Raw genomic sequence first — 14470 nt, forward strand, 5'->3', positions numbered from 1 at the left:
GAATGGCCTCCTTTCATGGAAACCGATATCAAATTGCGTTTGAGAGTGACATTAAAATGACTTCTACGAGTGTGACGGCGAATTCCCGAGAAAGGTAAAAATATTTTGAATTCCCACTTTGGTCCAGTTTTATTAAGGTCTCGTTAAATCCAATTGTGAGTTAATGTAAATATTAACTTAACGTGGAGATTACCGAAAAAAAACGATTTTCCGAACGAATAAGATTAATTATTTTCGAATGTGAACACTGGACCCGAAGTAACACCGTTTATCATTTATTCAGCATTAGAATGGTCGGTTTTGAAATTAACTAGCGTTCATAAAACAGAGTTTTGGCCAAAATTTGAGGTTAATGTTAACCTTCAGTTCAACTGGTCAAAAAAAATCTGGCCTAAGTACGAAAAAGAGACGTAGTAGTCCAGCGGGTAGAGCGCGTCGGGCTACTGACTGGTTGGCTAATGGGCCTGGGTCCGATTCCTGGGAATACCTCTAGGCACTCTCAGCCTCACCCAAGCTGAGTTATTTTTCCGCTATCAGAACTCTCAGGGAAAGCTGAGGTGGAGAAACCACAGAGAAAGAGATAGGCCATCCTGACCAGTTTTGTGAATTCAAAATGCTATTGGGCTTGGTACGTGTTGACTTGTACCCTCACCTATCAAACCGACATTCGGGGTAAAAACTGAAGTTTATATGTTAAATAAAATTCGAAAACATGACACATTGATCCTTATTTTTGTTCTAATCATCGTTTTCCTCTTCTTCTAATTTTATTTTCAATAAAACAAATATCATATTTCCCAGCGCCGAAATATTCTGGGGAATTTAATTTGGTCGGAGTAGAAAGAAATAATGGACTTATTTGCTTATGAAAACGTTTCACACGAGTATAGATGTGATAACTTTACCCTAGAGTAGATACCAACAGCCAAATAGAGAAATACATTTTGCACTGATTGACGCATCCTTTTCTTTGCTCTCATTTTACAGCAATTGAGCGCATTTCTTTTTGCTCAAACAAATACCAGTTTCCTCAATACAACCTCACACTGATCCCTTCGAAATATGGTTTAGAAATAAATACAATCCTTGCTAACAGCTTTTTCGTATTTAGCAATTAATATTTATGAATTTTTATCGCCATATTTATGCACTGCGGAAGTGTACATTTTTGTATAAAAAGTATCTGGAAAAGTTTCGGAAAAATAGATTTATTTCAGATATTACTACTATGCCTCAAAATTCTTCAAAATACATGCCCTGAGCGTCGAGACCCTTTTGCCAGCGACTTTTCCACGACTATAAGGCTCCCTAGTAGGCAGATTCCGGAAGTTCCTTAAGGGTGAGCGTGCAAGCTTCTTAGACGTCACTTAGGCCAATGTGATGTTCTTTGAGGGAGTATTTTCCTTTAGGAAAAGGAAATAGACCGCCGGGGCCAAGTTGGGACTGTAAGGAGGTTGGGGAATCATCGCGACGTCGGTGCAGGTCTTCGCAAGCAGACACTCAACTCAGCTTCTGGTCGTCCGCCAAGACCTTTGGGAAGAGTTTAGCGCAGATCTTTCACATCGCCAAAATTTCAGTGATAATGGTGTGCACTGCCATCTTATCAATGCCAATACGATCTACGATCATGCGTACACTTAACTGACGGTCTGAATTAGCACTTTACGCACACGCCAGGAAAAAATTGCTACCGATACATTTTATACAAATCTTGTACGTGAAAGATCAATTCGGTTTAAAGTTTATCTTCAACATCGTCCACGTTAGGGAATGTAATTCCAACCGCGTGTCCTGAGCTCAAAATGATCACATAACGTTCAGCACATGAAAAACATCCTATATTTTTGAGCAATTACTAAAAAAGGTTTCGAAAATTTTCGTTCCTTGCATAACTCAACAAATTTATTCAGATGAAGAAACATTTAGATGAAGAAAGTATTTTTAATAAGTGTATCCTACGTCTAGGATAATATTTTTGTGACCAAAAAATGTGATCCAGACTGCTGAGCTTGTTTTACGAGTGCCCAAGAAAATGCTAACTAGATGGAGGAAATATGCAAGGGAAAGAAAGAGTCAGTGTTTGTTGTCTGAAAAAGGAGGAAAAGAGCATGGAATTGAATTCAAGGAAGGGCATCGTAAAAACGAGCCGTATGGTGGTTGGGAGGAGCATCTTGGGGGAAGCGAGGAGGTAGAGGAGACGGAAGAGGGTAGAGGGAGTCTCTATGGCCATCGGACCTCATCGGAGAACAGCCTCTCCATTCTAACATGGTAAGACGGCGTAGGGACGGGTTCACGTCATTGGGCGGGTGGCATAAGAAACTCGTCCGACAGCACTACACCTAAGACTTGGGGCAATAAAACAGATGCAACATGAGATTTTGGGGAAAGGTGGGGGATATTGCTACAGGATAAATATCAATGAATGATATATGAATGAATCTGACAGCATGCTTGCGGCAAGGCGAGTGCGAAATGTTGGAGCTCTGAATAAGATAGGACGGGGCGGATGTGTGGGTGAACGGCAGAGGAATGACGTTTTACCTTGCGCAGGAAAATGAAGGAAAGGGTGGTCGAGGCGGTGGATTATGCTCGTGTGCCGTTCGCGAGTGACTCGATGGTATTCCGCCTGACGTTGATTACAAAATATTCATGTAAAAACTACTGATAAAATGAAAATGGGAAGGATTTATCATATGCATATGGTTTTGAGGATACGGTAGAGGTTTTTTAGGATTTATCTCAGAGACTCTAGGCCAGGGAAGTATGTGCTACAAATTGAAAGAGGGTGGGTTTCTGCGGTGGAGGAAGGTTTAGGAGTCTAAGCATGTCTCCGGATTCATTTGTCTAGGAGGGATTCAGGATAACCTCGTTGGAGGAGGGAATGGTGTAGATTTGAGAGTAATTTATTAAGGGAGTCGGGGTGATTGCAGATTCTGTGTCCTCTTATAGGGAATATAAGAGGATATATATATGAGGGAATAGAAGAGGGAATATACGAGGAATATATAGAGGAGGGAGTATAAGAGGAATAGGTCCCTGGATAGGGAATAAGGAATAGAGCGTTTAGTGTGATATGGGTGGCACCTGTTATAATGTAAGTATTGTTTGTTGGTCAGATTTATATGTACCAGAGTGTGGAATTTTTAGTCTATTAATGGTACGTTCACATCTAGGTAGGTGATTGGAGAGGAGGAAACGGTAGAAATGAAGGAAATAGAGAAAGAAGCATTGAGGTCGGAAATGAACGGTACCATGTGGCCGGAGAAGGAAATAATCATCGATATATCTGAGCCACAATAGAGGTTTCAGGGTTTGTTCTTAATGCTCTTAATATTTCTTCATAGTCCTATTAAGATTGCCGAGGTATCAATGGATAAATACGAAATAATATCTTTCAAGGAACTCTAAACTAAATTTTTTAAACGATATGGAAAAGGATTAAAAATTGCTGATTCTCGAATAAGAAACAGTGTGTAATCCAGTATTACATTATATTCATACGTCAACAATACTAAAATTGATCGCTTGGGTCAACTATGATTCGCCTAGAATGTTTTAGGGAAGAACTGAACCACATATTATACGCTCTCAAAAAGATCCATCAAAAGAGTCAGAAAATGTTAGAAAGCGTAAGGGAAGGGTTACGTCCCCGCAGTTGTGAGAGAAAGGTTAGATAACAATGGCACGGGGAATATTAATTAGGGTGCCGTAAAAAGGGTGATAAGTATGGGAAGGGACGTCGTTAAAAAGTTTCCGGACCCAGAGAAAGGTGTGGGGTATGGAACAAAAGTAAGGCAGAAAAGAAAAATGTAGAATAATAGTATTTTTTGACGCACTTTATCTTAATTTTTGCTATAATTAGCTTTGCATTAATTATTTTGCACAAAAATCCCTTTATCGGGATAGAATAAAGTTAAGCTTGAGTCAAGTAAAAACTGAGTAATAATTGAAAAAATGTTATGCAAGAGCAAATTTTTCCAACAATGTTAATGGCTGCTCGTTCTAATGTGAGGTTAAGAGACGTCCTTTGCTCTACAAAGGGAACCAGGGCATATTATTCGCATAAAGAAAAACTGATTCTACCTGATTATGAAAAAAACATTCAGAATATAAATTGAAATAAATAAGTAATTATTATAGTTAGACATCCTATGAAGTTTAGGTTCTGAACGGTGCTTTTGAACTTTCTGACAAAATGTACACTATTATGATAATAATGACTAAAATAAATATAGATACGTATTATATATTGATAAAAGTAATAACATAATAGTAACAATAACAGTAACAGATTAATTGTAATAGTATGATTTTTTACAATTGCATACAAATAAGATATATTGGATTGATGAATTGAAAGATCCCCTTTTCTGACCTCCCTCTACTTGAGTATTTTCTTTTTGAAGAAATTTAATTCGTTAGGGCGAGAATCTAAAAAAAATGTTAATACTAAGACAAGGCTCGCATCTTCATCTTATTCATTTTGCACTGATTCAATTATGAGTTCATCTAAGATTTAAATCCCAGTGATAACTAAGTAAACCTTTCTGGTTGACTAATATTATTCATTTAATAAGGTATCCGTATCTGATGTAATAATGCCTCCGTTAAGGTCCACCAAAGCTTCTGTTGATATTTCCATGTCGGTACTTTCAGGGCGGCAACGGAAAGCCTGGCCTTTCCAAAGACGTTATTTCCTTCATACTTTGCTACGTGAGTCGTTCGATAAGACCTTAGAAACTCCAATATATGCCGCTCGTAATATCGTAAAAGGTTTTCTTTTAGTAAGCCTCATCTCCCTATGCTATCAAAGTTTTATCTACATCCATCACGTGGTTTTAAGTCCATACTCATCTGATTCCTCTCGCAGAAATCATGCTCTTTCTCCTCAAAATAATTTTTTCCTTCCCCCACCACTGTCTTTTGATTTCCGAAAAATATCATGCATGATCTTCTCGGAGCACACCTAGGACATAGTTCCTGTTCTTTTTATCGGTTTCCCTTTTCAATTCTTCCACCCTATGAATACGTACACGAAGGCAAAGTGCACCTGGACTGAAAGTGATCTTGTTGGAACCAACTTCATCATGAAAAAGAATACTTTAGTACTCATAAACCTATAAACTCTCAACCATTCTCCCTAAACTTGTGCTTTGCTCTACAACTCACCCACGCTATCTTCCCTACTACTCTTTGCTACAAATTTCTCTGCCTGACTCCAGTGGTCTGCGTTATCATTTGACAATCTCGATTTATACAAAGATGGTACTCACCATTTATACTCTTATTTCTTTCTAACTTCCCCATTCTTAACACAACACTACGGTGCAAGACCATATTAAACTATTTGCTGTTTTTTTTTGGCGACTCCTGTCCTGCTACGCACCACTGGCTTGATTTTTAATCCCTATGATTATCAAACAGCATTTCCCAATCCCCTTATGCTACTCAGCCCGACACTCGCTACGATGGTAAAAATTTATGATTTTGATTAGCCGCCTTAATGTTTGCATGGGAAAAATGTTGGAGTACAGAGTCGGTTAAATTCTTTAATGGCGTTTATAACAATTAGTTCATGAAAAATAATCTACGTGTAAACTATGAACCATTTGACTAAAATAAACATTTTTCAGATTTATGAATCAGAATCGTTAGAGACAATGGGATGGAGTAATAATAATTAAAAATTCAATTCACCAAACTACATAAATTAAAATATCTGAAAACAAAAAAATTGCCAAGTCAAATAATTTGAATATATTTTCTTCCTTGCCATGTGTGCGTAGTAATTATGCACTGAACTAACAAACCTCACACATATGTACGCGATTAGTTATGGTTCAAAAATTAAGCAGCAACAGATGGGATTATTATATTAAGAGCTTGTTGGGTGATAGAATTACCGATATTCATTTATTCGTTCGTCAGTTATACCAAGTACGGTTTTTGAATTCGATCTATGCTATAACAGAGAGTCCAAAATGGTACGAAATTACTGGATTACACTTCTTTGAAAAATAATTATACTTAAGGTCAAACGTATATTTATCCATATCAATTCTCGTGTTCTTCGAAAGTGAAAGTAACAGATTTTTATGCAATTATTTTTATTAATAGGGTTGTAATTAATTTGAAATGTAAAATAGCCAGTAGACCACGTCACTGCATACACCAAATCTTTTAAGGAAAAGATTCGGAAATAAAACAGAATCTCAACTAATAAATGAGAAAGAAACAAAATTGCTCGATACATTTTTTAGGTCATCTCTGCCATCCTCTCTGCGTTAAAAATACATTAGGTTTGTTAATAGTAAAAAATATTCCATTCTTCAATTGATCGGTTTATTCTCTCTTTATGAGGGTTCCTGAACCACTATCTGCTCACGTGTTACTTCGCGAATGAATAAACGTCCAATTTCATAAATTTTACGATCAATAATTTTTCTATCTCCATTGATAAACGTTATCCATAGCCTGGATTATTTTCTCAAAACATTCTCCAGATATTAGTATCACCACGGGCTACAACGGAAAAATATGATCTTAGAGTATTGCTTTAGTTTAAATGATTTAATTCAGGATCAAAATATATTTACAGCACACAAACCGAGTTAGTTCATTCAAGTTTATGATAAAAATTTCATTAATCATTTCATTTACATTTTAAGATTCTTTAAGTGACGGAAGTATTATCAAATACACATTCCAAGTATTAAAGTAAGTAAATCACAGCGCTGAGCAATGCGCTGCGAAGTAGGTTCAATTCACCAACATGCGTCGTGAAGGAGCATCAAAAGAAAAGTGAAGCTTTATTCGTGGGAAGAAAACAGACCCAAGCGCTTCTACTACGTATTCGTGCACGGGAATATAAACGGAAATATCGGCAAAGTAAGAAAAAACCTTCTAAAGCAAGAGGATATTGGATACACGCAAAGCAAATAAAAAGACGGGCCACTCGCACGTACATTAAGGCGCATCCACTCCGATTTGCTGCAGAAGTAGCGGCTTCGAAACCAAAGTGGGGGATGATTCGGTATTAAGTCGCATGCATGCATCATCGAATTGTAAAACGTGGAGGCCGTGCGGCGACGGAAAAAGAGGATACACTTCCGCTGGACAGATTGAGGTAGGTAGGGGAGGAGACGCTGGACCGACTACAGTCCAGAGTGGGCGAGGCACGTAGGGGAGAGAAGGGTGGCGGAAAAGTTTCGCGGTGGCATGCGGGCGGGGGGTGGGATGGGGATGGAGAATTGGTACGTGAGAGTTGGTACGTGACCTGATCGAATTCTGGAGTATAAGAGTCGGATGGAGAGGGACGGAAGCGTGTGTGCGAGTGTATGTGCGGGAAGGGAGACGGGGGGATGGGTGGGGGGGGGGGGTAGAGGAGTGGGACCGCCGCCGAGGATCTTGTGTGTGCGGTCGGAGCGGCAGGATGCGAAGCGCGGGAGAGAGAAAGGTGGGTGGGTGGGCGGCTGGAGGAGTCGCGGGGACGGGGCGCGCGAGGGAGGCGGCGGAGGGGGCCGGCGTTTATGGCGAGCTGCGTGTTGCGGTGATGGCGTGAATGCCAAGCGGTGAGGGCCCTGAGGCAGTAAACGAGGATATACCTTCGAGTGTCTCCTTGGACGTGGCTGCATTGCGTTGCCGTTACCTTCATTCCGATCGTATTCACGAAAAAATGCAATTGTCCTCACATCGGGTCACGCACACACACACACACACACACACTGCCGCGCTAAACTAGGATAAATAGAAATGGACAAAGGCATTAACTAAATTCCAAGAAAGACTTTCAAATAATGGCTATGAAAGAATGCGCGGGGATGCTAGAAATGCAGAGCATGAATTATGTTATCCTGCACGCGTTTAAAAAAAAAATCTCAATCTTTCATTAATCATAGAAATGTCGTCCCTTCCCTGCTGTGTGAGCTGAATTGAAACAGACTTCTGGCATGAATGATACCTAAATTTCTACATATATATCCATATTTTTACTATTTTTCTTGCATCTAATGAACACAGGACAGAAATCCTATTTATGCGATACAAGGCGTTATATTACATTTAACAACTTCGATTGTTCCCTCGGAATCAGTAATGAAGGTCCCTGTAGGATAGTAATTTAAAGAACTAAGCAGTGAGAATAGGTCTCACATTTCCCCGGAGCATGTTAATGGTGACTTCTTCTCGAGATTTCAATCGGTTCTACTTAACCCAAAGGGATTCCCGAAAAGAATTCAGCGAGGCTTTAGCAGTGAATCAATCTAGTAATTTCACAGTTCTTTCATTTATTCCAACAGTGATATAGTATACGAATTTCGTTCCAACCATATCGTTTCTACAAATTTTATGTTTAAAATTGTTATTTCTATGAATAAATTTGCCTTAACCAATCCAACTATTTCAACGAAAGAACTATCTACCTCATAATAAGGGTTGTGTGGTGTAACAATGATGTGAATTGAACTGTAATTACATGGAAAACCATCCGGCCGTAAGAAGACCTGATGAATATTACCAATCCCAACAAAAGAAATTACACGATCGTCCGCATAAATAAACTGCTGAAAGGCAAGGTTTTTAAGAATAATGGAAATATATTTCATTCGGTTATTATTCGCTTTACCGAAGAAAAGAACATATCATGAGCTAAGTAGTATAAAATTCATAAACATAACTTTTAAAATTTTGAAAGAATTTTTAACTAATAATAATAACAATACATTTACCTTTTGTAACTAGATTCTGATTGTCTGGAAAACTTGGGATGCCTAATAATAACTTAGCAATCTAATTCACCTCCTTTATGAACGACTCTGTCACTCGGCCCAGTAATGACCAGTCTTCTGAGCCAACATTGAAGGCAGTGTCACCTGCATATTCTTAGCATAAATAAGTGAATGATATTCCACAAAGTGTGGACTATTTAATTAGACGAAACAAGACAGAAATTCATGCGGCCTGAATTCTCGAAACGCAACTTTGAAAATTAATTGGTTTTCTTTTTTCTCCATTTTGCTAAGGGGGTCAAAGAAAGCTATGTATTCAAAATCCTTAAGACTTTGCTACAATCTAACCTTACTATGGACTCCTAGGAACACCTTAATTGCTTAATTATAATGATGTATACACGTATTTACATGCGGTATTATTTAACGCGGTACTTACAGAACCTTTCTGCTTTCAATATAAATGTGTTTTCGAAATAAGGCATGAAGCTCAACTTTGTGAAGTTTTACCTTAAGATTTGATAAATATTTTGTAGATTTTACCTAAATCATTTTGCCTCTACTCTAATAAATGGTTTTTGTGTATTACAGAATGTTTTGATTGAAATTTTACACATTACTATATATGTTCAAGGGTAGAAAAATTGTTCTCGATTATTTGGAACCGTTTCTGGGAAAAATAAGGAATAGTTTCTCCCACAAGAATTTTTTTTTTACCTTAGAACAAAGATTGTTAAGCTTCACAGTTTAGGCCTAAGGGTGGTTGGAAATTCACAGCATGCATTGCATAATTTCCTTAGGCAGATAAATCGAATAAAAATAATTGAAAGTATTCCATCAAATGTCCCAATTGAAACAACTGCAGGTAGATATGATGTACTGCAAGTACTATGGATTTTTGTGATGAAATGCAATGAAATTATGAACAAATATAATTGATCAAGTAAGCCATGAGACACTTCCCAACAGAATACATAATACTACCTTGATCAAAAATTTCCCGGAATTTATTCAGAAAATTAAAAATACAAGTTTATTCATCTAAATCTATATTGTCCCCTTCAAAGTAATCCCCATCGACTGCAACACACTTATGCCAGCGCTTGATCCAATCCTCGAAACATTTTTTATATTCGGTTTTCGGTATGTCCATCAGTGCTTCCTGCGATTTTTCCATTACTTCCTCTCGGCTGCTAAAACGCGTTCCCCGTAATGGTTTTTTAACTCGATTGAACAGAAAGAAGTCACAGGGAGCCAAATCAGGTGAATTCGGTGGCTGTTGGATGGTATTTGTTGCATTTTTCGTCAAAAAATTACGAATAATGATAGCACTGTGCGACGGTGCGTTATCATGGTGCAAAATCCACGAGTTTTCTGCCCACATTTCTGGTCTCTTTCGGCGAATTGCTTCACGCAAACGTCTCATAACGCCCAAATAATACTCTTTGTTTACTGTCTGGCCTTCTGGCAAAAATTCATGATGCACTACACCGTTGTAATCCATGAAAACCGTCAGCATTGCCTTCTTTTTTGACTGAAAACGACGTGGTTTTTTTGGTCTCGGCTCATTTGGTGAACGCCATTCACTTGCCTGATGTCTGGATTGCGTGTCGTACTCATAAACCCACGTCTCGTCTCCAGTAATGATCCTTTTGATGAATGTGGGATCGGATTCAGCCTCGCAAATCATGTCTTTTGCGACGTCAACACGGTCTCTTTTTTGCATGAAATTGAGGTCTTTTGGAACCAACTTTGCTGCTACACGACGGAAACCCAAATCATTAACCACAATGTCTTGGGCGGATCCATAGGCAATGTTCAAGTCCTCCGCTATTTCTCTGATGGTTAATTTGCGGTTATTGACCAACATTTCTTTTACTTTATCAATTTTTTCACCGACTTTCGATGTCGATGGTCTGCCACTGCGTTCATCATCTTCGATTGACTCACGACCACTTCTGAACCGCTCGTGCCACTGGTAAACGACCGTTTTTTTTAGAGAATCGTTGCCGAAACACTTTTCCAACATTTCCAACGTCCGTGCGCCACTAAATCCGTTTTTTACGCAAAATTTAATACAAGTTCGTTGTTGCAAATTTAAATCCATTTCTGAAATTGTAAAAAATCGCCAACACACACAGAGATAGATGTACTCTTGGCTACGTAACTTTTGCAAATGTCAAGTTATGACACTAAGATTTAAAGGGAATATCAACAACAGATGTACCAATTTAACAAAAAAAACAGAACTCAAATCGGAACGATGGGAGCGCCACACGGTGGTTATTCCGGGAACTTTTTGATCAAGGTAGTATAAGGGAGAATTAGGTAACAAAGTTTAACAGGACTCATCCAGCTCCATGGAAATTATATTTTTCGTTAAAACTTACACAATTTTCTGTTGCTCTAAATAACATAGAATCAATTTTTTAATAATGGTATCCAAAAGTAGATTGAACTAAGATATGCGTAGAAATAATTTCCCTTACAAACCACTACGTTGTTAAATACGAGGGTCATCCGGAAAGTAGTACCCGTTCGTGCCGCATGAAGTGCTGACGACGCGAGTAGCCGCTGGACGAGGTCAGATAGCTTCAGTGGCTTGTCTGCCTTCTCTGAGCCAAGTTGCGTGACGCTAGCATTGCCTGTGTTGTTTCTGTGATTGTTTACAATGTTTAAAAAAATTGAGAACGCCGCCAGTTGTGAAGTGAGGGCAGTGATTAAATTCCTCAATGCAAGAAACGTTCGCCCATGTGATATTCATCGCCAATTAAAGGAGGTGTATGGAGACAATGTAATGGACGAGTCGTCTGTTCGGCGGTGGTGTCGCAACTTCAACATGGGGAGGGGGAACACACACGACGATGAGCGTTCGGGGAGACCGTCTGTCATTACAGACCAACTGGTGAGCTCAGTTGACGAATTCGTGAGGAACGATCGGCGCGTCACAATTGATGACATCTGTGAGCATTTTCCCAATGTTTCTCGAACAATTGTTCATGAAATTGTTAAACACCATCTGCATTATGCAAAAATTTGTGCAAGATGGGTCCCTCGCGTATCTCAATGAGCTGGCGGCGAAGGACTATGCAGCAGGAATACAGAAACTTGTCACACGTTATGACAAATGCCTTAATTTGCTTGGAGATTATGTTGAGAAGTAGTTTAAAGTATCCTCTTTCAAATAAAATTTTTTATGTTTGTTAATATTTACTTTTGTGTCTTTATTTCACGAACGGGTACTACTTTCCGGATGAACCTCGTACCTCGAACTCAAATTAAGAACTATGGGAGAGTGGCCTTTTTTGGTCATATTCACCGTTAAATTTATGCCCTTCCTATGTAAAATACATTAAAAGTAATCCCCTATTTCCCTCCTTCCTGCCCAACGCCTATCTCGCATTCTTTGATGTGCCAGGCGGGAGAGATCGTGCCCGAAGAGAAATTGCAAGGATTTAAGGATTTAAAAGCCGTCTGTTTAGGCGAAGCCTTATTCCCGCCGCATATTTCCTCTCTGTTATTCCATTTACTCTAGTCCTCATCCACCCAATTCAATTTTATAGGATTTCCAAATAAAACTGAGTATCAAATCAACCTATGGGAACGTAGTTGAGAATTCAAACACGAGACTATTTAAAAACTTGGCAGCAAAGACGGACTCCCATATGAGGAATCCTCTACTTCAATTACCTCAAAGCGCTAACTTGAAATAAATGAATTACATGTTCCAGCAATTATAATGAAATGCAAATTGGACGCTATGGTGATAGACAGTTATTATGCTTCTCCGCATGAATTTTTAATGAGCGACGCGGTCAAAATAGCATAACTCTTCAGAGTGACAAGTGAGAAAGTCTTGAAGCAGTAATTTTCATGTACCGGGCCATGCACCCTAAATGGGTAAATTTTACAAAATTAAAGGGCTAGAATAAAATTTCATTAAACATTTTACTATACGCTCAACGATTAAATATTAAACCTTTGAAAAATATATATTCATTATATTTTTAAAATATATGCTTACATAGTTAAGTGTTTAATCAAACTCCTAAAGAACTTGAGAACAGAGGGTAAGTGAATCTTAACTCAAAGAGGATTAAATCTGCACCCAGCTAACCAAACTAAAATTTCGGAGCCACTATCATTTACGTTTTTTTGAAGCAATCTCAATAGTTATTAGAGTAAATTTTGCTGTAGATAAATGTTTAAGGAATGACATTATTCAATGTCCCTTTTGATAATCAATATATCAGTAATGTTTATATGAATATAAAGCGCATTAAGGTTGTTCCGAAGCTCGACCTGGAGAGTAGCTCTCGAACATTTTACTCGTCAATAATTGCTGGTTTACAATAATTTCCTCACGAAGTTTGATTGATGGCGGATTTGCATCGCGTGCAGTGTTAAGGAGCTAGATTTGTAAAACGTTGTTACGATAAACTTATTAGCGTTTCCAAAATATTACAGCAGCTAGGCTGGGAATCACTCACGGAGCGAAGGTTAAATTACAGATTAATTTTCTTGCATAAATTGGAAGGACTTCTCTTTAGCAGTGATTGTGAAAATATATTATTACCCCTATCGCACTACGGTAGGAGAGATCATGTCAATAAAATTGGAGAGATCAAGTGTAGAACCGATAGATTTAAGATGTCATTTCTTCCACGAGCGATAAGGGATCTGTATAATATTGTCCGACCGCTGTAGGGGTCATATTCGGGCCAAAATTTGTCTGATGTGTATTCACTCCCTGCCACACACCCTAGCAGTGGCTTATAGGGTACTAAAATATCCACCTAAAATATTCTATGCTAAAAGTTTTATAAGCTATATTTCGTAAAAATTCAATTAAAAATTAACAAGGAAAGAGGTTTTCCTAAATACCGTGTGGTACAAAAATACTCATGCAAAAATACTTCGCGAGGAAATATTACGCATACATGTATAAAATGGAAGCTCCAAGTGTTTTAGGATAAAAACAGTTTTTAAATAGCTACTCGTTGACAGGTTCTTAGAATGACCTCACGACAGCTTCGCAAGGGAAAAAGGTTTCCCCACATCTGAAGCCACCGAATACCCAATCCCCTTGCTACGGTAAAATTTAGAGCAAGTACTCCACGTCCCACAGACCGATACTTCCGAAAGCAAGAGAAGAGACTTTCTGAGCGGGACAATTTCGTGAAATATTTGGACCGTTTAAGATACACAAGCCTCTACCCAAGCATATTTCTTTTTGCCCCTGTTTTGCATTCGGCATTCTAATAACGCCGAGGCGTCTCGTTCCCAACGCATTCTCATATTCCGAACTTTTCGTGCAGGAAAATATATTTGTTTCCTTCAACCATCTGTTCAGCGGCGGTGGCGGCGAGACTTGTGGTGTATGGAGACATCCGCTTCCGAGACGCTAAGTTTCATTTTGAGTTTTTCTAGCTGCGACTCTCCGAGGCGGACTTATTAACCCGCGAGCTAGGCAAAGGCAGACTCGGGGCCGTCGCCATACTGCCAGCTCCGTGACCGGTTTATGAAGCGCGCACTATATATGCCATTCAAGACATGCTAGAGAGGGAGTGAGGGATAATAACACTCATGTGAAATAGCGCTTGAGAGAAGCGGAGAAAACAAAACACCCAAAGGCTAACGAGGAAAGTACTCGGAAATGAAATGGGCGAAAGAAAGGGTTGGGTGGAAGGTAGGAAACTATCAACGGATCACAACATCAGTAACAGAGGTAAAAAATTGGCATT

The sequence above is a fragment of the Hetaerina americana genome, unplaced genomic scaffold (assembly GCF_022747635.1).
Source record: "Hetaerina americana unplaced genomic scaffold, ioHetAmer1.1.p SCAF_36, whole genome shotgun sequence".
Classification (NCBI taxonomy): Eukaryota; Metazoa; Arthropoda; class Insecta; order Odonata; family Calopterygidae; genus Hetaerina; species Hetaerina americana.